This window comes from Lissotriton vulgaris, chromosome 2_1 (assembly GCF_964263255.1).
Source record: "Lissotriton vulgaris chromosome 2_1, aLisVul1.2, whole genome shotgun sequence".
Lineage (NCBI taxonomy): Eukaryota > Metazoa > Chordata > Amphibia > Caudata > Salamandridae > Lissotriton > Lissotriton vulgaris.
This window is the reverse complement of record NC_141687.1, coordinates 46,029,122-46,054,324: the sequence shown is the minus strand read 5'-3', so window position 1 is coordinate 46,054,324 and position 25,203 is coordinate 46,029,122. Positions and strand designations below refer to the sequence as shown.

Sequence of the window (25,203 nt, the reverse complement as noted above, 5' to 3'; positions counted from 1 at the left end):
ATGACGACCTGTGTTCTCTCGACGTCGACCTGTGATGTCGAGCCGATGACGGGGTCTTCTCCCTCGACGTCGAACGGCGTCGTCCCGCCTTCGACGGAGGTCTCGACGTCGAACGGCGTTGCCCTGCCGTCGACGGAGGTCTCGACGTCGAGCGGCGTTGCCCTGCCGTCGACGGAGGTCTCGACGTCGAACGGCGTTGCCCTGCCGTCGACGGAGGTCTCGACGTCGACCGACGTTGGTCTGTCGGCGACGGAGATGGCCTTCGACGTCCTGTCGTCGACGAAGCCCTTGATGTCGACCTGGCATGTGGCGACGGCGGAGGATCGGACATCCTCGACGTCGAGCGCCGACACGTCTTCGACGATGATCCCTTCCTCGACGACGATCGTCCGAGGGGGCTCTTGCTCCTCGACGCCGAGCGCCTCCGTGGAGACTTCGGCGGAGGTGTCACACTCTTCGAAGCCTGTCGACGTTGAGACGACGGCGAGTGTATTCTGTCTCTCAACGCCGACCGTCGCCTGGTTGACGGCGGCGGAGTTGACTTACGTCTTGACGCCGATCTTCTCGTCGACGGAGATCTCGTGGCTTCTCTCGACGCCGATCGTCGCCTAGTTGACGACGGCGGAGCTTTCTTCGTCGTCGGTGATTTTCTTTTCGACGGCGATTTCCTCATCGACGCCGGTCCCGACGTCGACGGAGCTTTATCTTTCGATTTTTCCATCAGATGTTGTTTTTTCAGCGCCGAGCCCGGCGCTGAGGTCGATGGACGCTCTGACTTGCCTTTGGAGGGAGTTCTGGGTCTCTTTGAACTCTTCCTCTCTGTAGATCTTCCCCTCATGGATCTTTGGGCCAAACCATAGAGCCTGTTCCTCTCCCTGTCTTTTAAAGTTCTGTCAGACAGGTTTTGACAATGAGAACAGTCCTTTGGATCATGATCTTCTGGCAAGCATAAAATACAGACCTCATGAGAGTCCGTTTTTGCCTTCTTGTGGCCACAAGAAGGGCAATCATCAAATAATGAAGGCATCCTGACATGAAAACCTCACAAAAATTCGACTGCTAAGCAGTTATTTACTTGACCCTGATGTAAAAAGTCAAAGTAAATCAAAAAACTGTTCTTTTGAAGATTTTCTGACTGAAAAAGGCAGAAAAAATGTGGAGCTGTGTATCCAGGGTCCTTCCTGAAGGAGCCGGAAAGAACAACTGACCTAACTGTAACCCCTGAGGCATGATGGGAAGCTAGGGGCAGAGGTGCCTTAAAGGCACAGCGTCAGTTTTGGTACATGCAGCCACAGGGTTAGCTTTTCAGTCTTTTTAGACTGGGTATTTGCAATGCAGCCTGGGAGCTGTATATGCTTACAGTGTGTTATAAGAATTTCTGCTGCTTTCTAAGCATTAAAACAGTTTCTAAACAAGCATTGGTGTTGTTTATCATGTTTCTAATGCTAATACACATGTATGGTGGAAATTCTTCACAGCATATTCCAGCTCTACTGTTTTATTTGGCTGCAATTGCTTATTTTTATATATATATATTTATATATATATGTATATGTATATGTGGGGCACATATAATATATTGTTTCCAGGGTCCCGCGCATGGGCGGGAATATTCTAATGCTTATGACTATTGATGAGGATCCCCTGGAAGAGAATTATTGGAAATGAGCTGTCCCTCACGCACTAGGTCTTGCACTTTGGACTTTTGTTCATTAGGTAGAAATTGGAGCAACTGCTGTATTTCATCACAATTCGCCCTGTTGTACCTAGCTAACAGAGCTTGTGTATTGGAGATGTGCCAAAAGTACGCAGCCTGTGAGGCTACCCTCTTCCCAAAGCGTCTATCAGCTTATATCCTTTGTCTGGGGTGGAGCATCTCCAGTTTGTGAATTTGGCCTTATATGTACGTTGGAAACTACCAATGATTCCAATGGTAACTGCCCCTTATGTATGCTGGATCTAAAAGTGCCGGCTTATACTACTTTTATGTTTAAAGTATTTTATTGAAGCAGGGTGGGGTAGGAAACAACAGGGCAAGAAAAAAGATAAACCACAGGATTCGCACAATCGGTGCGTATGATATAGCAGATACAGCAAAGCGGTTACATCTTTCCAAGAGGCTTCATCAGACTCGGAAACTCAGCTTTCGTGCCTGTGGTCACATACAAATAACGAGGGGGGGGGGAGGGGAGGGAAGGAAGGACGGGGGGGGGGGGGGGGGAGAGGAAGAGAAAAATAGGGGGGACAAAGAAAAAGAAATTAAAGGGGGGGGGGGGGGAGGGTGGAGAAGCAACCCCGCTCCAAAAACCTACCTAACCAAACAGAACCCCCCCAACTACCATACCCCAACCCACCCCCTGTACTGTGCCATTACCATCAGCTCTCTCTTCATAACGACCCTCCAGTAATCCCCGCTAAACAATGCCAGCCCCGTCCGATCAGACAGGCGGGTCCGGTGGCGGCGTCAGCCGTAGCAACCTAAGATATCTGGGACAGGTGATCTCCCGAAACTCAGAGCACAACAGGCTATGAAAGGGCGCCCATAGTTATTCAAAAGTATCGGTGTCTCCCAGGGCTACTAAGGACATCTTCTCCATTCCAAGGAAATGCCATAATCTATGCAGCCAGCCAACTACAGAGGGAAGTGTGGTAGAGCGCCAATGTATGAGAATATTTTGCACCGCCGACCCCAGAGCGATCGCAATCTGTCTACCCCTCCTGGACCTAAGGGGATACATCAACCCATTTGGCAATCCTAGTAGAACATAGGCAGGGAACCTCGGCAGCTCTATCCCAAAACATTTGTCCACCTCACCCAGGACCTCCTCCCAATAAGGAGCCAGAAGGGGGCATTCCCACAGTATGTGCGTAAGTGTACCAGTATTGCCACAATTGCGCCAGCACGTCCCTGGTATTGCCCTGTCCATCTCGTGCAGTTTCTCCGGGGTGCGGTACCAATAGGTCGAGATTTTGGTGAAGGTCTCCGTAAGACCCGTGTGATAGGCCGAGTGGCGTGCGCGGAAGGAGATGTGTTCCCATTCCTTGTGGCTCAACACTCGCCCAAGCTCCCGCTCCCATCGTTCCCGACCGGGGTTGTGAATATGAAAGGAGGGGGGTTGCAGCATTTTATACAAATCTGAGATCAGTTTAGCGTCCGACGTGCGAGTGATTAACCAGCGCTCATACCCCGTGATCTCCCGGTTTGCCGTATCGCGCACCTGGGGTTGAAGTGCCCAGTGACGCGCCTGCATGTATCGCATGCGCTCCGCCTCAGGGAGGCCGTAATCCCGCCGCAGGTCCTGGAAGGGGACAACTCCCTCAGGGCTGTACAAATGATACAAGGTACAGCAGCGGGCCGCCCGCCAGCGCTCATAAGCACCGTACTCCATCCCGGGGCCGAAGTCCGGGTTGCCAATGAGCGGCGTAAAGGGAGAGGGGAAGGTAGTAAGCTCATGCCTAACAGCCACTGAGTCCCACGTCCGAAGCGGGACCCGCGTCACCAAAGACGCGTAGAGGTTAGGGGGTCGATGGGCCCGCTTCAAGAATGGTACTTCTTGTAGCGTCCTACCTGCCACCGCCTGATCCTGGAACAGCCAGTGCTTATCAGACTCCCACCGGCTCCATTCCACCAGATAGCGGAGTTGGGCGGCCTGGAAATATTTCCGCAAGTCCGGTATCCTCAGCCCTCCAGAGTCGGGCGCCAGCGTAGCGATGCTCCTCTTAATCCACGGCCTGCGGCCCTGCCATACGAACCGTGCGATGGCCGACTGGGTCTCCGCGAGCCACCCCGCGGGGGGCTGAAGCGGCAACGCCCTGAAGAGGTAAAGCACCTGAGGCAGGAGGGTCATCTTCCCCGCGGACACCCTGCCTAGCAGCGACAACGTGCCCTTATCCCACCGGCCTAGTTCCTCTCTGATTTTCGTGCTCAAAGCCGCATAATTGGCCGTGACCATCGCCGGAAGGGAGGGCGCCAACAGGATCCCTAAGTATGGAATCCGGTCCTTCGACCAGCTCAGAGGGTAAAGCCCCTGTAGTTCCGCTCTGGTGGCGCTAGCAAGCGAGATATCAAGGGCGGTAGACTTCCCTAGGTTCACCTTGAAGCCCGCCACTTCGGTGAATAGGTCCAATTCCGCAATGCAAGCCGGTAGCGACCTCCGCGGGTCATCTAATGTCAGAATGACATCATCCGCGTACAGGCTAATCGCATGATGGAATTCACCCATCTTGACTCCGACAATGTCGGGGTTCTGCCTAACCCGTTGAGCAAATGGCTCCATGTATAGGGCAAAGAGCAAAGGGGACAATGGGCACCCCTGTCGCGTACCCCGTTCAATGGGAAAGGGCCGAGAGCTGCCTCCGTTCACTCGGACCACTGCAGATGGAAACCGGTAACAATTGAAGATCAGGTGACGGAACTTCTCACCTATCCCGAACTTGCCCAGGACCTTCTCTAGGTAGGGCCAATGTACCCTGTCGAAAGCCTTCTCCGCGTCTATGGACAGGAGCATCCTCTCCCCTGGGATCCCGGAGGCCTTCTCAAGGATGTGGGTCACCCTCTTTGTATTGTCTACTGTTTGCCTGCCAGGCACGAAGCCCGCCTGATCCGAATCAACCATGCCCGGGAGATGCAGTGCCAGACGAGCCGCTAATATGCTGGTGAACACTTTCAAATCCGTGTTCAGCAACGAGATAGGACGCCAGGACCCACAGGCGGTCCTGTCCTTGCCCGGTTTCGGGATCACGGAGACCGTGGCCTGAAGAAATTCGGAGGGGATGGCACCCGGCTCCGTAAAGGTGTTGAAAAGGCGGGTCAGCAAAGGCGCCAACTCCCGACAGAAGGTCTTATAAAATAGAGGGATAAAGCCATCCGGGCCTGGGGCCTTGCCCGGTTTGAGCCGGGATATCGCCGTGATCACCTCCTCGACACGGATTTCACGTTCCAGATACTGAGCCTGATCTGGCGTTAACGACGGGAGCGGCACCGATTCTAAATAGTCCACCTCAGCCTGGGCAGAGGAGGCCTCTCCAGTGTAGAGGTCAGCGTAAAAGCTGCGAAAGACGTCTGCTATTTGCTCATCGGCCGTGACCAAACCTCCGGCCGCGTCAACCAGTTCCTTCACTCGGTGCGGTTGGTGCTGCACCCTGAGTTTGTTGGCCAAGAGCCGCCCGCACCGATCTCCCCCCGTGTAATACTTGTGTTTCAGGCGAAGCATCGCATACTCCGCCCGATCCATGTCCAGGGCAGCCAAAAGTTTCCTGGCTGCCTTCAGCTGCCTCCAAACCCTGGGGGCCCCCGTCCTATGATGAACCTGTTCCAGCTCCCTCACCCGCCGGGTAAGCTCATCCCTCTTGAGCTGTCGATCCTTATTCTCAGCCGAGGAGATAGCTATAAATTCGCCCCGGAGCACAGCCTTCAGGGCTGCCCACTGTGTCGCGCGAGAGGTGTCCTCATTATCGTTCACACTCTGGAAATCCAAAATGGCCGCGCGGATCTGGTCCACTGTCTACCGCCTGTGCAGTAGCGTGTCTCGGAGCCGCCAGACCCCTCTCGGCCGAACCACAGGCGGCAGAGTGAAAGCACCCTCCACCGGCGCGTGGTCGGAAAGAGAGAGGACCCCCATATCTGCGTTCGAAGCCAAAAGGAGCATTGGACCCGACACAAGTAGATGGTCCAGTCGCGCATAGGACCTGTGAGCATGTGAGAAGTAGGAGTATGCGCGGGTGGTGGGGTGGAGGTGGCGCCACATGTCATGCAAGTCCAGCTCCTCAAGTCGAGTGCGAATCGAGCCCGAGAGCTCACCCGACTGGTGGTGCCGCTGCACAGACCTGTCCAGCGTCGCATCGAAAACAAGATTCAAATCACCCCCTAATACTATGTGCCTATCAGAGGTGGACGCCACGTCTTCTAGTGCCCTGTGCAAGAATTGGTCCTGGTGGTCATTGGGGCTGTAGATAGTGCCAACGGTCATCGCTAAACCCCCCCACCCTGATCTTATATGCCAGAAGTCTCCCTTTCTGTTCCGCTACTTTGTGCAAGACCTCTCCCCTAAACGCCCTAGAGAACAAGATCGCCACCCCTGCCGTTTTAGAAGCGCTAGAGGAGAACAGCTGCGTGGGGAACTTGGGGGTACGCATTCTAGAGCAGTCCTTAGCCAGCAAATGGGTCTCCTGCAGCAGGCAGACATCCGCCTGGGAGTTTACAACAAAGATAACACAGCCCGCCTCTTAACCGGGTTATTCAGCCCTTTCACATTTAAAGTGATCACTTTAAGCGCCATCAAGGAGGGGAATCAGTGGAGCACACACCAAGAAGCAGAGCCCAACAGGCAAACATGGAAGTCACCACACGAGGCCTCAGCACAGAGCGACTACGAACATCCCCATGGCACAGTACAGTCCCCGAACCCCAACGCCCCGCAACTGGAAAAACCCCCCCTCCCCCCGGGAACCCACACATCCAAATCCATACCACTCCCAACAACAAACCCCCCCGCTAGTCCCCAAATTCAAAACATCCCCCCGCTGATCCCGTTCCCCGCTTCCCAAACTTTTAAAAAAAGACATTGTCCCAGTCCGGTCCTTATCGGACAAGGCCGTGGTAAATCAGTCTAGTGGACGTCCAGCCACCACCTCCAGCACTCGCCATTCCTCCCCGCCCTCCCCCCGAATCCCCGCACCTGCAAGAAGAAAAAGCTAGAGCAGACTCCCCCCGGAGTAAGTTCAGGCCGTCAGGGCCACTTCGCCATTCGCCGCCACTCTGGAGGCCTCCTGGATGGCGGCCGCCATGTCCGCCCGGATCGTGGGCGATCCCGGTCGTTCCGACGGTGGAGGGCTCCTCTCCCCCGCCTGCTGCCATCCGTCACGAGTGCTTCGTCTACGACGCGGCGCCGGGGTGTCCGTGTCAGATGCTGTGAGGCCCAACACCGCGCAAACATCCTGGAGGGACCGGAGCTGGTGCAAAGTACCGTTCCATCGAAAAATCAGGCGGAAAGGGTGCCCCCAAGAGTACTGTGTCCCATGCTCCCGGAGGAAGTCGGTAGCGATCTTGAACGATTTCCTCTTTTGCAGCGTGACCGTGGATAAGTCTTGATACAGGGCCACAGGGTGGTCTCGGAAGCGGAAAGGCTGCTGTCTACGCGCTTCGCGGAGGATCCGCTCCTTCAGGGGGAAGTCCGGGAGGAAGGCCAGAATGTCCGGGGCGGGCGCCGTGGCTCTTCGGGGGCGACCCACCCGATGTGCCCGGTCTATACGGATCCGAAAGTCTTCAGACTCCCCCAGAATTGCACGAAAGAGGGCCACCAGGTATGCAGTCACGTCTTCACCCTCCTCGCCGGTCGGCACGCCACGGACCCTGATGTTATTCCGCCTGGATCGATTTTCGAGGTCCTCGGCGTGGGCCTGAAATTCAATCTGTTCCCGCAGCCGCAGGACCTCCTGCTGCAGATGGGTGATCTCCTCGTCCCTAGAGTGACCAGCTTCCTCCACGGTGTTGACACGCTCCCCCAGGGAGTCCATCTCTCTCCGTACCTCACGGACCTCCCCGGCCACCTCACGCTTCAGCGTTTGAAAGTCCTCACGCAGGGAACTGAAAAGCGACTCAAGAAATGATCTTGTCACCGGGGGTTCTCCGCCATCTGCACCCCTGGCCGGGACCGGGGAGGTCGTGGTGGGCTGAGTTCCTCCACTACGCAGGGCGCCGCGCCCCAGCATGTCCGGCAAGGTTCGGTCACCCCTTCTCTGGCCTCTAGCGTTAGACATTGCAGCTGTGTAGGGGATGCCGAGGCTTTCCGACCGGCAACGGGAGCAGCCGTGCCGGCACAGCTATACACCAGTCGGGGGCAGCGCCACACAAAGAGCCCTGGAAAGGCCGAGCCGCCAGGCCGGAGTTCACAAAATGGCCGCCCTGTAATATCGATAGGCCAACGCCCAAGAAGGAAGGCCTATCCTCGTCTCGGGTCCGGTAGCGAGAAAGCCAGCCGGTAGGCAGACTCACGAAGCGATGGTCGCCGGGGTCAGCAATCCCAGGGAAAGATCTGCTCCAGGAGCTCAGTTCCGGTACTCCGCCGCCAACGACCGGCCAGAGCGGCCTCTCAGGACGAGCCCCTTCAAGCCACGGACCGGCGTAGCAGTGCGATGCCGGCTCCGCCTCCGCCCATCTCCTCCGCTCAACTCCGCTCCCTGCATCCGCCGTTGGCCGGCTCCGCTTCGCTCGCGAAGTCGCCGTCGACTCCCACTCCGACAGCACAGGCACTTCAGCGGGCCTCGCACAGGCGGCGGAGCGCTCCGTCAGGTTCCGAAGCCCGGAGGTCTCGCGGCCACGGCTCACACACAGGCCGCTCAGCAGGCTCCGACCCAGGCTATTCCGGACAGGATCTCACCCCCGACGGGGCAAACAAGGCTCAACAATCGATCCACACCTCCACCTGGGGCTCCAGGCTCAGTCACTGCATGATCCGGGGGGGAATCAGCGGATACGAGCGGTGCAGGATTTCAGGGGCCCGGGAGCTCTCAGCGAGTGCGACCTCTCAGCCCGCCATCTTGGCCACGCCCCCTTATACTACTTTTAAAACTAAACTCGGACAAAACGGAAGTCCTCATCTTAGGATCATCCCCCTCTGCCTGGGACGACTCATGGTGGCCACCGGCCCTGGGTACAGCACCCATACCTACAGATCACGCACGTAACCTGGGCTTCATCCTAGACTCCTCCCTCTCGATGACCAGACAAGTCAACGCCGTCTCATCTTCATGCTATTATAGAGAACAACGGCCCTTAGGATTAAGAACATGGACAATTCAAAATGAAATATAGACTACAATCAGTACTATATTTGAAGGTTTTCAGTACCCAGCCGGGCCTGAAAAGTTTTATTCAAGGATAAACACGAATAAGGAAGACCGCCAGAGGGGTCTGATTCAATAACTGATAGGGTACAAGCCTGTACCTATCCAGAGAACACTCGAACAAAGTTCGGGAGTAAGAAGAATAGAAAAAGGAAAAAGGTAAAAAGAATATCAGGCAAAGAAGACGTGGGAGCCAACTGTCCCTTGCATTATTAACACATTTTCAAAGCAAGTTCGGACAGACAATTGCTGTAAACAATTAAACACAATGGAAGAAGTTACAGAATTGCTAAGAGTGTCGACGACGTTTCGATCCCTGGCTCCTAGTGAACTGGGATCATCATCAGGACTTTTTATTAATTTGCCTGTTTGAAGCGCCTGTTAGAGCAGTGGTGCTCTTGTAGGTTGGGAAGGGGATTGACATCAATAGATTAAGAGATGGTTCCTCAAATTCCTAGTGGGTGGAGGTCTGATTATTATCAGTCACTCGGGGTAATTCTTTCCAATTGGAGGTATGGGCTCAAGTTAATCCATACGCGTTATTTTGCAGTCGCTGCTGCCTTGCTCACGAGTCGAGCAGAGATCAGTCGGCGTGCTCAATGGCACTGTTCCGACACCGCGAGAATCCGTATGGATTAACTTGAGCCCATACCTCCAATTGGAAAGAATTACCCTGAGTGACTGATAATAATCAGACCTCCACCCACTAGGAATTTGAGGAACCATCTCATAATCTATTGATGTCAATCCCCTTCCCGACCTACAAGAGCACCACTGCTCTAACAGGCGCTTCAAACAGGCAAATTAATACAAAGTCCTGATGATGATCCCAGTTCACTAGGAGCCAGGGATCGAAACGTCGTCGACACTCTTAGCAATTCTGTAACTTCTTCCATTGTGTTTAATTGTTTACAGCAATTGTCTGTCCGAACTTGTTTATCCTTGAATAAAACTTTTCAGGCCCGGCTGGGTACTGAAAACCTTCAAATATAGTACTGATTGTAGTCTATATTTCATTTTGAATTGTCCATGTTCTTAATCCTAAGGACGTTGTTCTCTATAATAGTCAATTGCCCATGGTCCCTAGGTACCTCTTGGGTTCCCTTGTTACGATAAAAAAGTCTCATCTTCATGCTTCAACATCCTACGCATGCTCAAAAAATTCTTCCGTTGGATCCCCAAAGAAACAAGAAAGACAGTCACCCACGCACTGGTCACTAGCCGACTGGATTACGGAAATACCCTTTACGCCGGAATCACAGCCAAACTACAGAAAAAACTCCAACGCATCCAAAACGCCTCAGCCAGACTCATACTGGACATCCCCCGTCAAGCTCACATTTCCGGTCACCTGAAAGACCTCCACTGGCTCCCCGTCAACAAGAGAATTACGTTCCGTCTCCTCACCCACGCGCACACAAGGCCCTCCACGACCTAGGACCCGAATGCCTCAACACAAGACTGTCCCTGTCCTTCCACACTTCACTTTTTCGGGCTGGGATAAGAAGGTCGGACTCTATGCCGATGATATACTCATTTATACAACCGATCCCGCGTTGGCATTCCCTATAATTATAAAGAAAGCGGAGGATTTTGGAAAATTCTCAGGATATGAAATAAACGCAGGGAAAACGGAAATTATGGTTTGGAACATTCGTAATCTCCAACTCCCGGTAAAATCCTCAATGAGGTACCTGGGAGTTACAATAACTAAAGACTTAGAACATCTGGCTCAAAACAACTTAGCCTGGATCTCCCGTGAATCCCAATCCTTGATGAGGCTTGGTCCTTTCTCCCGCTTACCATCTACAGGAGAACCAGCCTGATAAAAATGAGCATTCTCCCGAAATTAACGCATTTATTTGGGGATATAAATCCAGCAGACTGGCCTGGAATAAACTGAGAAGGAGAAGAGAAAAAGGGGGGCTTGCATTGCCAGACCTGAAATACTAAGCCTGGGCATTTCATTTGTCCCATTCCAGGATGCTACTCAAGATCCCCTGGGAAAATGCAAATGGGCTTATGTATAAGGCAATGTTACTGGGGTCGGACCTCCCAGTGAACGGTTTTCTCTTCAAGTTCGGCCACCAGAAGTTTTTTTAAAAAGTTAGACTAAAGTCACTACTGGGCACCATAAAAGAATGGTCTCAAATTAAATCCAAAGCTGGGATAGGATATCTATCCAAACATGTTCCGATTTGGGACTTACCTGGGCTATCATCACAAGATGCCAACACAGTTAAAAGAGTCCTACTAGATGCAGGTATAACACAGTGGGGGGAACTGCTGGTAGAAGGATTAATTATGGAATGGGATACTTTCAAGCTCAAGGTAATATCATCACTCTCTTGGATAGTATATTTACAACTGGCCAGCTGGCTTCGAACTCAAACAAAGAAGAAAGCAATGATGGGAGATTATAGTCCTCTAGAAAACACCCTAGTGGAGAGACCTGCGGGAAGAAAGGAAGTCGTACTCTTCTACTGGCACATCATAGAGGATGGAGAGCGTGACCTCAACCTCCCAGAAAAACTCTGGGGTGCAGAGGGAGAACTACATATGGAGGACATATGGGAGGAATCTTTTACCCTCCTCTATATAATCATCAAGCCAGCATGGTTGAGGCGTAACCATTTCTTCACGCTTCACCGAGCGTATTACTCCCCCAAACGGCTTTCGAAATTCCAACCCGGGAAGTGTTGTAGCAAATGCTCTTATCCAGCAGCCTCAGATCTTCATATGTTTTGTGAGTGCTCGAACATTGCCACCTTTTGGCAAGAAGTCAGCACAACACTCGAATCTATCCTCAGATCACCTATCCCGTGCTCATGGTCTTTAATCATCTTCGGCCTAAATAATAACATCAAGGGATTAGAGAGAGTTCTTATTCTATGCCATCTTACTAGCAAGAAGAGAAATCTGTAAAAACTGGGTCAACACAAATTCTCCAACGCATGTAGAATGGCTGTCTTCACTATATGCAGCATCGAAGGTTGACCTATCTAGAACATGTAGCCCCCGATCTTTGAGATTTTGGGACCTTTTGATTAATTGGAGAAGGAACAGTTAGTCATTTTTTTTTCTTTTCCCCGGGTCCGATGATTAGGCCTAAAATCTCCTTGTCCAAAGGGAGGCACCCCAAGCCGTACAGTCATTGGACAACTGGCCGAACCGGCCCGCAGTGAGAGTGTCCGTCCAAGCTTTGCTGGAGACATCGGGTCTGACTCTCTGGGTACTGGGAGCTTAGTACTAGGCCTCTCGGTGCTACAGGGGTGGTCGGGTCTCGTGTTTTGCGGCTAGGAGCACATTTGGATCAACTATATGGCTAATGAGGAAAAAAAAAAAAAACACAAGACTGTTCTTCTACACACCCACCCGCCAACTAAGATCATCCAATCAAGCCCTCGCCGCAATTCTGCGCATCCATAGATCCACCATGGGAGAAGATCCTTTTCCTACTTAGCGGCCAAAATCTGGAATTCTCTCCCCACTCACCTCCGCCTTACACAGAACTACCTGTCCTTCAGAAAGCAGCTAAAAACATTGCTATTCGAGAAGTAAAGCACCCTCCCTCAAGCGCCTTGAGACCCTCTGGGTGAGTAGTGCGCTATACAAATTTCTGAACTTGAACTTGAACTAGGGGTGAGGATACGTGCCCTGAAGTAGTCATTAAAAATATCGTCTACGTGCCTGATCATACCCTTGAGCAAGGGGAGTGTGTGCGAGGAGTTGTGTGGTGCTAAAAGGAAATCCTCTTCAAGGGATTCCTTATGCAGCTGTACCCCATGGTAGTTGGCAGCTCAATCCAACAGTTCTATGTATCCTACACTGTCGTCCGGTGGATAAGGCTTGGTAGGGTGCAGATCAGGATCACTCCCTGCGGGGGAATTGGTGTTAGTCTGTCTAGGGGTCTGCTGGTATTGGCTCATTGTCCCCAGCCCCATCCCAATTATCCTGATCTTCAGGTTTATGTGGTGGTAAGTGCTCAGGTGAAATTAGTAAGGTTTAAAACGGAGGAGAAGGAGGTGATGGAAGGGGAGGAGGAGAAGGATTAGTACTGACATTCTTCCTTTTTAAAAGGCATGTGGTAGACCTCTTCTGTCTCAGGTTTGCGTTTTATTGTCACTTTTGTGGAGATATGTCCAGTAGTTGGGTGGATATAAAGCGCTCTGTTTCAGTTCCGGTTTGGAAGGCGGAGCATCGAAAGGTTGTTCTTTAGATGGAATCGGCATATCCGCTTGTTTCGGTGCCGAAAGTTTAGCTGCCGGTGTTTTGCATGCAGATGATTTCGGATCCGAAAAGGTTTTCAGCGTCAAAGGGTGTGGGGCGGAGCCGGCCTTTGACTTCGATTCCGAAGCTATCGGCTTGGTACCCTTTTTTCAAACTGCTCTGTTCGGAGCCGGAAGGCTTTTGGGTGTGTTTAGGTGCCGAGCCGGAGGGCGGGCGTCAGAAACATGTCCTTGGTGCCTACCATGGCCCAGAGGCGGGGCTTGGACCGAAGCCTTCTTCTTGGGCAGACATGGATTTTGGGGCAAGGGAGGATCTGTATTCACAGAACGCTGCCCCTGTGGGATTTCTTTGTGCTCCTCGGAGCAGTAGTGGGAGATGGAGATGGGGTCTTGTTCTTCCACGGCTCCCATGGTGTCTCCGGCCTCTTGTTCCGAATCATCCCTGAAGAGGTCCGGAATGGAACTTGTGTATAGGCTCTGCATGTCGCGACGTTGCGCCAGCTCACATGCCTCGAACAATGGATTTTTTTTGTTTTGGTGTAATTTTGAAGATAAAAAACATTTCCTATTTTTATGAATTGGTGTTGGATTTTTATTGTGTGCTGTATCTTAATTATTTACTGAATTGGTGTTTTTAAATTCTTTACATACCAGTCTCTTAAGTTAAGCCTGCCTGCTCACAGCCAAACTACCAAAGGTTGGACATGGGAATAATTTTCTGAGACCTATTCTGAGCCCTAGACGGTGTTAATGGCCTTTTAGCCAGTGTTAGTTGCATATTTACCACTACTAATAATCTACTTTCCAACAAGAACTAACAAACAAATCAACCAAAGGGAAAAAAAGACAAAAGACAGTCAAAGGTGCTAATACAATGCATGGGCAGAAAATGGGTTGAGCTTAAAGCCCATATTCTAATAATGCGGATGGGAGCAGTTGAAGGCGGTGAGTTGGTTGATCCAGAGATCGATTTTAGGAGTATGTTTCGGGGGAGAAATAAGGAGGACTTCTGTTTTGCAGGTGTTTAGCAGGAGGTGGTTCTCAGTTAACCAGTTTTGGGTAGTCAGTAGGGTGAAGTTGAGTAACGTGATGTCATCCAGGGAAAAGATTTTCAGATCGAGTTCGGTGTCGTCTGCATACATATGGAAGCGAATGTCCAAGGATTTAAGAACATTAGCTAATGGTCCGAGGAACAAATTGAAGAGAATGGGCGATAAGGAGGACCCTTGGGGGGCCCCCATGCTGACTGGGGATGGCTGGGAAGGTAAGTGGTTTGCTTTAACTCTTTGGGACCTGTGCTGCAGGAACAACGAGAACCAATGCAGCACCTGACCAGAAAGGCTCATCCTATGCCCCTGAATGAATAGGAGGTTGTCATGATTGACCGTGTCAAATGCGGAGGAAAGGTCAAGTACGATAAGAAGGCAGGATTTATATCGATCAAGCATTAAGATGTCATCCATCACATAAGTGAGAGCCAATTCAGTGCTGTGCCCACTCCGAAAACCAGTTTGGTGTTGATCCAGGAGATGGAAATTTTCAATGTGCGCACATAGTTGTGACTGGACACATTTTTCAAGGAGTTGGCTAGAAGTGGGATGCTGGAGATAGCACAGAAGTTGTTAAGATCTGTACTGTCAGCTGTGTTTTTTTTAAATATAGGTGTTACCTGAGCCTCTTAGGCATTCTGGGATTGTGCCTTATGACAGAGATGCGTTGACTATCTTTGTCTTGAAGGGGGAGATTACATCCTTAATTACTTTGAAAATGGTAGGTGGTAAAGGGTCACTGAAGTGATTAGATGGGTTGATACTCCGAAGAACCTTTTTGATATCATTTTCATTGAGGGGGGTAAAGGTGTCATAGGAAGCGTTGTTTTTGATACCCCAACTAAAAAGGCAGCCAGATCATCACATGAGCGAGGTCTGACTTCCGAGGCTGATCGGTTAGGGGCTACCACTGATTGTTGTATAACCAGTTCAAACAGTTTCTTGGGTCGATTAGCCGCTTGGTTAAGTTGGGATCTGAAATATTCCGCCTTAGCGGTCTTGATTAGTTTGTTATAAGAACTTCTTGCTGCTCTAAGGATTTTTAGATGGTCCACAGATGATGATGATAATAATAATAATAATAATAATATTATTATTAATAATACACATTTGTAAAGCGCGAACAATCATGCGTAAGGGTCTCTAGGCACTGGGGGCCGACGGGAAGATTAAGCAAGCTATTGCCCAGAGTCACATGGTGCTGGGCTAATCTGCCGCCAGTGATCGAACCGTAAGCCCCCGGGTTCCGGAGTCAGTCACCCTGGCCGCTGCACCACACCTCTTGTAGATCTCCTGGAACGTACTTTGGCCCTTAAAGTGAGACATTCCGAGTTTAGGTTGCCATTGAACCAAGTTTAGATCTGTTTTTAGGTAAAAAATTGTTGGACGGGGGCCAAAGAATCCATGATGCTGGAAATAGAAGAGTTGTAGAAGTCTGTGAGAGCATGGACTTCATGTATGTCCAATTGGGGAGAGAGGGCACGATTACAGCAGGTTGCTAGGTCAGCTGTATTGATATGTATGAGGTCCCTTTTCCAAATCTTTGGTTTGGTTGTTTGTGTCTTACTCTGATAAACCTCCGAGTTGATATGGAAGGAAATGATGTGATGGTCCGACCAATCACATGGTATGATGGAGTCCAATGAGATGGTATGACCTTTGGAGGTGAAGAGGTCTAGTGTTTCCCCTTTAATGTGAGGAGGCTGGTCACAATGTTGAATCAATTCGTGATCATTCAAGAAATAATTGAGGCTTGAAACTGCTTGGTCATTAGTGTTTGACCAATGAAGGTTAAAGTCCCCAAGGTAGATGTGGGACTGGACTGAATCCACATTGCCAGAGAGGATTTCCATTAATTGTTCAATGAAGGGGAGATTGTCGCCTGGGGGCGATAGCAGGTGTGTAGTTTGCAAACCAGACGATTGAATACTAGAGATGTTGACACGAAGGTATTCGCAAGTTACTGGCGAAGAGGACTCAGAGGGAGACCGCAAGGGTGCTCCGATGTATACAAGCTAGGCCACCTCCCCGCTTCTTAACTCTGTCAAGACTAATTATGTCGTAGGTGGGGGGCACCAAGAGGTCAAGAATTGGAGGTGACGAGGGGATTAGCCAAGTTTCTGTGAGGATAATGATATCTATCTTATTCTGTTGTATGAGGTTGAAGATCTCAGAGGCATGTTTGTTGGCAGACCTACAATTGAGTAGTATGCATTTCAGTGGAGCCGGAGTATGGGTGGGGGGGAAGTGGGGAGTCTGGATGATGTTCACTCACTTGAGGTTATCGTTGTTTATGACTCAGAGGTTGTGGTAGGGTTCTCTGTTAGGGTTAGAATGAATGGTTTGAATTATTCCCTTTGGTCTCATGTTGATGCCCCTGTTGGACGAATAAGACTTGAGAAGGCCGTCAACTTAATTGGGCGTGAGACAGGACGTGCTTCTTGGGCGAGAGGCTGCGTTATGTAGGTGAACGGAATTGGAAATGGTAGAGGGAAGAGGGATGGTCACAAGGAGCTGTGTCAATGGTGCTGGCAGGGCTTTGGGCCGGTGCGGACTAGAGAGGAGGGCTTTTAACAAAGATATTCAAGTGAGAGGGCTTTCAAACCAAGGAGTTTGAGGGAGAGAAGGTGCAGCTGGAAGGAGATATCGTCCAAGCGTGCCAACAAGTCTGGGTGTTGGGAAAGGGAAGGAAATTAGAGTGTGGAGATCTGGAGAGGGGGAAGGGTGTCTAAGTGTATTAGAGGGGTCCGAGGAGGTAATGGGGGATACCCTGGGAGAGAGTAGGTCCCTGACTATAAGCAGTTGTGAATAATATTATGTTGATAAACTTGGAAGGGGATACAGTGACCAGAGCAATGGCTAATGTAGGAAAGTGACCCTTTATGACATGCTCACTCCCACTTTTTGCCTAGTATTCAATGTGATTTCGACTAAGTGCACTGGGCCCTTGCTAGACAGATCCCCAGTGACAGCGCAATTGTACCCCAATTGGCAAAATCTTTGGCACTCCCTGGAAGCCCTAGTAAGTAGCACCCCTGGTACCTAGAGAAAGGAGGAGTAAAGAGTGCCCTTATGTGCCACCCTAAAGGGCTGATCACCAAACACCTAGAAAGCACCACTGCAGACTGTGTCTTGGTGCAGACAAAAGGGAAAACACAACATGGCAGACAGCCCTGTGTGCCATGCCCAAAGACCCTAAATGGAGTATAGGCAAGACACCCCGACTGCTGGCGTGACGGCAGGTGCACTATACTACATGTGAGTGCATGACTGCATGAGAAGATATGTTGCTGTGCTAGTCATCCATATTCCTGCCAGTATAAGTGTACAGGGAAGCCATATTGAGTACTATTTTCCCAGCTGCATGATTACTTTACTCAAAATAGGTATCTTTGATATGAAACATCTCATAGTAATAATAAACCCACACTGACGCCCCCTGAAAATCTACCAGCCTCTGGGGTGTTGCCAGCCTGCCACTATAGACCAGTTTCGGACCCCCCCCCGCCGCCCGGCCCCTGCCCCCCCACACCAAAAAAAAGGGTGAGGACCTTTGCTCTCAGAAGGATAGAAGCAAAGCCTACTAGGCAAGAGGGTTATTCACACCCCCTCCCATAGAATGACATGCAGGTTAGCATTCCAAGGCAGGGGTGCTTCAAAGAAGCCTCCCCCTTTGAAGCGCAAATCTGGCTCCCCTCACAGCAGAGGAAGCTGACCCTTTTTGTCCAGAGCCCTTTGCACATGGAGAGGTAGGAAATTAGCTAGTCAGGGAGGTGTGCCCAACCTTAGGCTAGTATAAACCCTAAGGTGGGCTACATGAACGGGAAACTACTTTTCAGAGTTGCCCATCTTCAAGATGGCAAACATATGAATTCTGGGACAGGGTTATGCCCACTTCCCACAGGAAGTGGTCATATATGGGCATAGTGACCCAGAGGGTAGGTAGCTAATTGGCTACTACCCTACAATCTCCTAACAACCCTAAGTTCAGTATTTAGGGGAGCTCTGGCATCAGAGAATCCGATCCTGCCGACCTGAAAGAAGAATAATGATGTAAAGAGTCATACAGAGCAAAAACAGAACATCCAGGAACTGACTTGGTGCCAACCCTGCCGTCCTGCCTGCAGACGGCGATAATTCCACCAAAAGTCGACTTGCCATGCGGCTGCTGCGTGCCCAAATCCTAGGAAACCAGTACTTCACCCAAGAACAAAGAACTCCTGTGGGACAGCAGACCGGTCCCCCTCCATCTTATAGGCACCTAAGACTGAATTGAAAGGCTCCATGATCGCAGAAGCTTGATGCCAGAAAGCACCACTGCACCAGAGCCGCCTAGCCCGAGCTGAAGTGGGCTAATGGTGCCACATGTTCCACAGACCCTCCAGACTCAAAGCCCACCCTGAATTTGCCCACTGTGGCCTTATCCACTACGCTTGCAGATTCTGTACGCCTCTGTATGCAGGCCCCCTCTAGAGCTACTGCTCCCGGTAACAAAAACCACACACCGAAGAACACCCCTGCCCCAGTCGCTCCTGGCCCGTGGAAAAAAAGTGTACCAAAGGTGTTCCTACGTCCCTGAGCATTAGAAGGCCTGAGCCCCTCCCCCGTTGTTTCAGCCCGACCGGCTTCAGAGTGAAAGCCTGCAGCCTCTTTCTGCAGAAACAGATCCCCATTGACTTCCAGTGGGCAATGAATGCTTTTTTGCATCCCTGCACACGGTGGCCCTAGTGCCGCTGGTGGAGTCTGGCTGGTGTCGCCTTGGGCCTATAGTCCCCGAAATTGGTAGTGTAAGTCACTGTACTGTACCTGAATTATGTACTTGTTTTCCTCCATAGGATAACATCGCAGCTACTGCAAAATGCAGTGTCGACTTTCAAATCCAAAAGTATTTTTAATGAAAAATGCACTTACCGGGTTGTATGGATTCTGGTGCTTAAATATATATAATAAGTGTTATTTTTACATGATCACCTAAAAAAAGGTTACAAGGATGTTATCGTTAGGTGGAAATGTTAGTTAATATATTAAAGCATACTGTTAAAACTAACAAAGCCACTGAAATTCACCGGTTGTAGTTATCTCAAGTAACTATAATTGCGCACGAATGATAATACCATCAGTAGGGGATTTTATCTTTTGGCTGCATAAAGAGTTGCCTATTGGCCTCTTCCTTTTAAGATAGTCTGCCAGGATGCCTTTAGGAATTCCAGCAGGTGACAAGAGAATGGTGAAATATGTGGATGAGGCCAATCAGAAAAAAAAATCTACTGTATTCCCTCCTGCTAATTGCTTATTTAATTTAGAAACACTACCTTTTACAGTTTCCTCACTCTGCTAACTCACAACTAATCGGGATAACATCTCTGGCAAAGACTGGAGCAGAAAGGACAACAAGTGTCCCTGTACTTCAGAGAAGTACTCAGTTTCCTATCCTTCACACCCTAGTTTTGTTTGCTTCAAAGGACCTCAGGAACACTTTGGAGGTTTCTTAAAATAGTCTACGAAACACTGCACTAACGACTTAACTCACACTCTAGAGACACTAGAATCTATGTCCAAGTTGTTTAGAGAAAATATTCAGACAACTTATAATTCTTTCATAGTAAATCCATCAGGCTCTTTATTTCGAATTTGGATGTTGGAATCTATGCCAACCTTGTTTAAATTAAACCTGATCTCTTCTGATGTGGTCCTAAAGATTGTAAATATCACCAAATCAAGGTCGCCAAATAAATCATGCAGAGATCAGATATTTCATCTCACTACCACATTCTTAGTCCAGTTACTGCATCCGTTAAGCCTGGCTCATTACCCTCAAATTGTAAAAAGGCATGCATAATTCCGTCACTAAAAGACCATTGCTGCCCCCAAATCATAACTCTTTTGTGTCAAGGTAGCTGAAAGGGTTGTCAACACACAGCTCTGGGTTAATCGATTCTTTTCTTCATCTTAACCCAGCTCAGTCTGGGTTCCAGCCTTTCCATTAGTGGCTGTTCAGAATGAACTGATCATGATCCTGGACCAGGGTGGAGTTGCAGCTGCTATCCTTACAGCCATTTCTGCTGTCTGTTGGAAGATGGCTCTTTACATATTGGAACAAAAAGAGCTACACAGTGTAAAGAGTCCAGGCAAACCCCAATTAGTTAGAGAGGCACAAATGATAACCCACTGTTTTCATTTGAAGTAGTGTAGGCGAGCAGTTAGTGTATCAGGGTAGTGCTAAGCATTTGTTGAAGTCACAGAGGCATGAAATGAGACGTATTCAAGGATAAATCCAAGACCAATTTAGAAAAATAATCCTATTTTTCTGTCAATATTGATACCAAGAACTTCGTTATCAAACAAGTACTTTTATAAAATATGATTATTTTGCAGGTAAATGAATAGTTCGATTTAATGCGTCTTTTTAGTAAATGAACAGGGAAGTCAATAGTTCAATGCTTCCCTATGGGAGAAAAAGCATATATTGTATACAGTTGGGGGAGGGGGTCTCCTCCAGGGCGTAGGGTTGTAGGGGGTCATGGTCTAAAGTACCACTAGCAGTCACTTATTTCCTGCCCTAGGGCATCTGGGTGACAAGGTGCTGGTCAGGTTGGTAGCTGTGTGCGCTATGCCTTTAGAAAGAGGAGAGGAGCACTTAGAAAGCTGCAAAGGGGGACTTGGAACAAAATCGGGGAGCTCCCATTGGGGGACTCGGGTCGAGTGTGTCCTGGAAACAAGGTGGCACAGCCGGTTCGTCAGTACCTGGGCTGGGGCGCTCGGGTGCAGAGTGGAAAGGGCGGCTGGACTCTGCGTTACCCAAGGTATTCTGATTGTCTCGTCGGTTGAGGGGGTAAAATCAGGACAGCTACGCCACTCTGGAGGTTGGTCTCTGCGGTGCTGACATTATTGACAGCAGCTTGGTGTCAATGGAGGCCAGACTTGACTCTCACGATCTTGGTTTATTGCAAGGGGTCCTGTGCCCCAGGTATAGGCCCTGTACCGCTTTGGTTGGTCCCGATGTCCTCTCACTTCGTTGGGGCTGACAGACCTGACCTTAAGGAGCACAGGCACCTCTTCCTGGAGGGCTGCTGAATTGGGCTGGCGGGGAGCAGCAACACAGTGAACCAGACTTTGTGCTTTGGTGCCTGCAGACACCAAAGACAAGGGAGATTGCTTGCAATTTGCAATGGTTGGCAGTCTCCCATTGTTCTTGCTGGTTAGCTGCAGAACGAGTCACTGGTCACTATTGCCTGACTTGGTGCAGGCAGGGTATGGTGCAAAAGTCCACAGCAAGCCTTCAGTTCTTGCTTTTCTTCTTTGTCCTCTTCTTCTTGATCTGTTGAATCGGAATTCCTGGTGTCTAGGGTACTACGGAATACTAAATTAAGGACGTTAAGGAGACGGACAAATAGTAGCCAATGGGCTAAAAAGCTTTAGGGTTTCTACAATCTCTATATGACCACTTCCTCTGGGAAGTTGGCATAACCCTGCTCCAGAGAGCCTAACTCTGCCAAAACTAAGATGGTGGAATTTTAAAAGTTGTGTCCACATCAGATAGCCCTTCTTAGGGATGGAGCTAGCCCGATAGGGACCACGTCTCCTGACTAGCTAATTTTTTCACCTGTCCCGGAACCAAACGGCCTGGGGCAAGGGGTGGCATTTCCCCTGTGTGTGGAAGCCTTGGGTCGAACATCAAAGGCGGCAGAGGCCTTTCAACCCTCCTGCCTTGATATGCGAATCACTTAGCCATCCTACTTGGAGAAAGTGACAACTCCTCCTGTTGGAGCACACATTGTTTCTGCCCTCGCAGAGCCAGGTTCTCACTTGCAGGGGGTCAAAAACTTCTATGCGTTGGCAGGCTGGTTTACACCAGTCAATCAGTACATTAAGTAGTCAGTAGGTTTTTGGGGGTACCTCTAAGGTGCCCTCTGGGTGCTGGTATTAATAAATCCATCACCGGAATCAATGTCTGCTTATTAATACGAGCTGTTGGATACCAAACATCTCTAGTTTCAGTGAAGCCATCATGTAGTGGCGGGGACTCGCCCTCACCGGTGTCCAGCACATGTACTAAAAACAACTTCACTGTTCACTTGTATAGCTAAGAATCGACTTCGATATCACAGGGGCAAATCTATACATGCAGATATGTCCATAAGTGTAGTATACTGCACCCTGCCTTAGGGCTCCAAGGTCTACTGTAGAGTGACTTACCTAAACTGCATTTAATATCTGCAGGCATTACACACAGGAGGTGTGCCATGTCATTTTTCAGTTTTCTCTGCACCATGGCACACAGCCTGCAATGGTAGTTTGCATGTTGGTGCTGAGGGGTCCCTTAGGGTGGAAAAGTACATGCTGCAGCCCTTAGGGACCCTCTTTAGCCTCCTTGCCATAGGTACACCAGGGGTACCACTTACTAGCGATTTACAAAGGGTGCTAAATGTATTGCCAAGAAGAATTGTACAGTTTAGGAAAAGAGATCTGGCACTGTGTACCTCGACAGTTGGTTAAAGTCAGCAGTGAAGAGACACTCTTCACATTGAACATTGCGTGAAAAAATTAAGTGTGCATTTGGATACATGGCATGTAAAGCATCAAGATCATGGTGAGAACCAGCAATACGTCCAGGAACATTGCATCGCACATGTTGAATAACTACATCAGTATAGCGCAATCGGGAAAAATTCTGTAATGTTGGAACCACTGATCTCAATCTCACACCGCAAAGTCCAAACCACTATCTTAACTCTGGCAGAGCCCAAATCCGTTACTAAATTAGGATTGACAGCAGACTCCCCCACCCATTAGACCCGGGCTTCAGGACAGCTGTGAAAGCAATACTCACATACTGGACAAAAAGCAAAAGTAACTATCTTTTGGTAACAATACTTCTGGCTGATGCATAATCTTTCAACAGATTCCTCACCTTATGAGCATCTTTGAGGCAACAGACAGAACCCTAAACTGTTTTGTTTTTTTAAACTAGCAACAGCTCTCCAGTTGGCATCAAGCAGCTTAAGCCACAACACTGCCCGCTGGATAAGTATATTAGGCATCACATGGCGTGATTTCATCAATCCCTCATTTTTTTGTATGCCCAATTAGGCATACGGAGCGGAACCAAGACAGTAAACACCTACATTGGCAATTACAGCACATACCATCGAAGATCGAAGAGACAGGGCTTGAGAAGTCTTCTGAAGACCAGCAGGTCCTGGGTCTGTCGTAGGCTGGTAGGGAGAGCGTTCCAGGTCTTGGCGGTGAGGTAGGAGAAGGATCTGCCGCCGGTGGGGGTTTTCCAGATGCGAGGGACTGTGGCGAGGGCGAGGTTATCAGAGCGGAGGCTGCGGGTGGGGGGGCGGAAGCTGAGTCGGTCATTGAGGTATGTTGACCAGTGTTGTGTAGTGCTTTGCGTGCGTGGATAAGGAGTTTGAAGGTGATCCTCTTGTTGACGGGAAGCCAGTGTAGGCCTCTCAGGTGGGGTGTGTTGTGGCTGCGCCGGGGGACGTTGAGGATCAGTCGTGCCGAGGCGTTCTGGATTCGTTGTAGTCGTCTCAGGAGCTTGGTTGTTGTTCCTGAGTAGAGGGCGTTCCCGTAGTCGAGTCTGCTGGTGATGAGGACCTGGGTGACGGTTGTTCTCGTGTTGGAAGGGATCCATTTGAAGATCCTGCGGAGCATTCGGAGGGTGTTGGAAGCAGGACGCGGAGAGGGCGTTTACTTGCTTGGTCATGGAGAGGGCGGAGTGGAGGATGAACCCCAGGTTGCGTGCATGGTCTGTGGGTTTCGGGGCTGTGCCTTGCGATGTGGGCCACCAGGAGTCATCCCAGGCTGATAGGGTGGGTCCGAGGATGAGGACCTCAGTCTTGTCTGAGTTCAGCTTCAATCTGCTGTCCTTCATCCAGTCGGCGACGGCCTTCATTCCTCTGTGGAGGTTGGCTTTGGCGGTGTGAGGGTCTAAGGTGAGGGATATGATCAGCTGGGTGTCGTCGGCGTAGGAGATGATGTTGAGGCTATGTTGTCGTGGGACGTGGGCGAGAAGTGCCATGTAGATATTGAACAGTGTCGGGCTGAGGGAGGATCCCTGTGGGACGCCGCAGATCTCAGTGGTTTTTGAGTGGAAGGGTGGGAGGTGGATGCTCTGGGGTCTGCCGGAGAGGAATGATGTGGCCCAGGCCAGGCCTTTCTCTTGGATTCAGGCGTCATGGAGGCGTGCTGATGGGGTGCGGTGGCAGACCGTGTCGAAGGCTGCTGATAGGACCAGGAGGATGAGGGCGGCTGTTTCTCCTTTGTCCATCAGGATCCTGATGTCGTCGGTGGCGGCGATGAGGGTGGTCTCGGTGCTGTGGTTGCTGCGGAAACCGGATTGGGAAGGGTCCAGGATGTTGTTGTCTTCGAGGTAGCGGGTAAGCTGTTTGTTGACAAACTTATGTCACTTTTGCCGGGAACTGGAGTAAGGAGATGGGCCGGAAGTTCTTGAGGTCCGCCTTGGGTTTCTTCAGAAGGGCGTTGATCTCCGGGCTTCCAGCTTTCCGGGAAGGTTGCTGTCTCGAAGGAGATGTTGATTGTTTTCCGGAGGTGGGGCGCGATGGTTGTGCTGGCTTTGTTGAAAACGTGGGGTCGGATGTGGATACGGAGTGGATGGAGTTCATGGTTTTGATGGGGTCTTCGTCGCGGACGTTGGACCAGGCGGTCAGGCGGCTGGTGCAGGTGGAGGTCGCGGGGGTGGTGGTCTCGGTGGTGGGTGCGGGGGTGTCGGAGTTGAAGCGGTCGTGGATGTCGGTGATCTTGTGGTGAAAGAAGGTGGCCAGGGAGTCGCACAGGTCTTTTGATGGTGGAATGTCGTTGGTGTTGGAGAGTTCTTTCATGATGCTGAAGAACAAGCTACTTACCTTCGGTAACGATATATCTGTAAGAAACATTAGTTAGTATTAGATTCCTTACCTTAGAATAACCCCAGGCGTCAGTCTGGATCCGGAAACTTTTGCGTAGCAGTACCCCTGCGCGTCGGTAGGTGTCGTCTGCAGGCGTCCCCTGCGGCTCCGCGTCCGTCGTTGGCGTTGTGCGCAGTGATGACGTCGCTGGAGTATATAGACGCC

The 25,203-nt window shown here is 50.4% G+C and overlaps 1 protein-coding gene across 2 annotated transcripts in view; it reads right to left on the bottom strand.

The window, feature by feature from the left end:
* TTLL4 (tubulin tyrosine ligase like 4) overlaps positions 1–25,203 on the bottom strand; it is a 400,271-nt gene that overhangs the window by 101,102 nt on the left and 273,966 nt on the right. The gene's annotated exons all lie outside the window — the stretch shown is intronic.